This window comes from Microtus ochrogaster, chromosome 18 (assembly GCF_000317375.1).
Source record: "Microtus ochrogaster isolate Prairie Vole_2 chromosome 18, MicOch1.0, whole genome shotgun sequence".
In the NCBI taxonomy this organism is placed as follows: Eukaryota; Metazoa; Chordata; class Mammalia; order Rodentia; family Cricetidae; genus Microtus; species Microtus ochrogaster.
The window spans coordinates 8,930,259-8,932,537 of record NC_022020.1 but is presented as its reverse complement, the minus strand read 5'-3'; positions in this window follow the sequence as shown (position 1 = coordinate 8,932,537).

Sequence of the window (2,279 nt, the reverse complement as noted above, 5' to 3'; positions counted from 1 at the left end):
ATCAATAATATCTCTTTAGCGTCCTTTTCCTTTGAGAGGAGGGTGTCCCCAAGTGGAGTCATCTAAAGAGTCTAGCTCACTTGTTCTTAACACAGCACAAAGCCTTGGGTTTGCCTAACTCCTCCCTTGTCGGTAGAGTCCAAAGAGGGAATGTTCTGTTCATGCAGGAACACTGCATAGCGGATGGCATGTCCTTACTGCCTCACTTCCTAAGACCTGCTTTGGTCCGTGTTAATTATGACAATTTTGTTATTGTTCTTGTTATAGTTTGAAACAGGGCCTCACTATATAGCCCTTGCTGGCCTGGAACTCACAATATAGACCCTGCCCCTGGCTCCCGAGTACTGGGAATAACGATGTGCCAACCTGGCTGGCCGGTTTTTTTGTCTCTTGCATAAAGTAACTTCTACCAAATGTAAAACTTGATTTTTCTCCTTATAATTATTAATTAGTCCATAGGGTGATAATATAAGAAGACTGTGAATATCTATTTCCTTCACATATATGTCTGCTGGTTTTACCATTCATTGGCAGTATTTTCTTCAATTAATTTTTACCTTGTTGGTTATAAAAATCTTAAAAGTGTTCTTTGAATGGTCAAACAATTGATTCTTGAAATAACTTTTTTTTTAAGAAAATACATTTTTTTAAACCTGGGGCAGACAAACCAAAATCTCTAATATACTCTTTCTTAAGAAATACTTTGGAAAAACAGAGCACGCCTAAACTGGTTTCCAAATCGTAGGTAAGTTTCCACATAGGAAGAAGAGCCATGCACCGAGTGGGCACCGTGTGCCAGGAATATGCACCGAGTGGGCACCGTGTGCCGGGAATATGCACTGAGCAGACACCGTGTGCCAGGAATGTGCACTGAGCGGGCACCGTGTGCCAGGAATATGCACCGAGCAGGCCCTGTGTACCAGGAATATACACTAAGCAGAACTGAGCGGTCACCGTGTGCCAGGAATATGCACTGAGCGGGCACCATGTACCAGGAATGTGCACTGAGCGGGCACCATGTACCAGGAATATGCACTGAGCAGGTGCCATGTACCAGGAATATGCACTGAGCAGAACTGAACGGGCACCGTGTCCCAGGAATGTGCTGACCTTTAACTCTAGTGGTTCTTTTCATCTGGATGAGCGCACAGGTGTTATCTTGGTTCTCAAGTAACTAAGGCTGGGAGAAATGGAGTAAACAGCATAATGGAAGTGAGTGTCCCCTTAAGTGTTTACAGGAGAGGCAAAACCACACCACCGAGAGAGAACAGCTCAAGTTGTAACAGCAAAGAAGTACAGATTCTTTTAAAAAAATTATTACATTTTTAATTTATTTGTATGTTGTTGTTGTATCCACACCTGTGCCGTGCTGTGTGGAGATTGGTGAATAAATTGTGGGAGCCACTTCTTGTCTTCTACTATGGAATTCCTGGCGATTGAACAGGATCCGGGTTGTCAGGCTTGGTGGCAAGTGCATGTCTGTTGATCCAGCTCTTTGATCTTAAAGGAGATTTTTTTTAAAATTGTGTGTGTGTGTGTGTGTGTATGTGTGTGTGTGTGTGTGTGTGTGTGTGATATGTGTGGAGGTGCCCTGAAAGGCCAGAAGAGTTTCAGATCCCTTGGAGCTGGAGTTATAAGCAGTTGTAAATCATCTAACATGGGTGTTGGAAACCAAGCTCTCCCTTTTTGCAAGAGCAGAAAGCACCGTTAACCACTGACCCATCTCCCCAGCCCCTGAAGTAGATTATCAATACATCTGCTCCTTAGATTAGCAATGTATTCCTATAGACAAATACTTTGAGCATCTCATAACATACTGGTCCCTGGTTTGGGTTAGACCTTAATGACTATGATGAAATGGTTTCTGCCCTGGGTTGCTGGGGTGTAGTGAGCAGGGTTTTCACATCCAGCGGCAGAATGAAGTTATCTACATATCTAACCATAGTCCAAAGCACACTAAGATGTGCATAACTTCTTATTTATAAACCATGAACTAGAAAAAGGTCAAATCATCAGGGGTCATATCTAGGGAAAACATAAAAGAAACCATCCCCAGGGAGGTAGTACCAGGGAAGCATGTGCCAGGAGGATTGGCTAAGGGCAGAGAGGAAGCTGTCTCTGAGCTTGGGATAAAACACTGTGTGGGGTACAGCTCAGCTGAACTGGAAACAGAGCACATATGGTAGAAAAGATAAGTTAAATCCACTGGGAGAGGTGGAGTTGAGCCTGAGTCCAAAGCCCACCTGCTGGAGAGTCACTGAACATGCTCTATAGATATC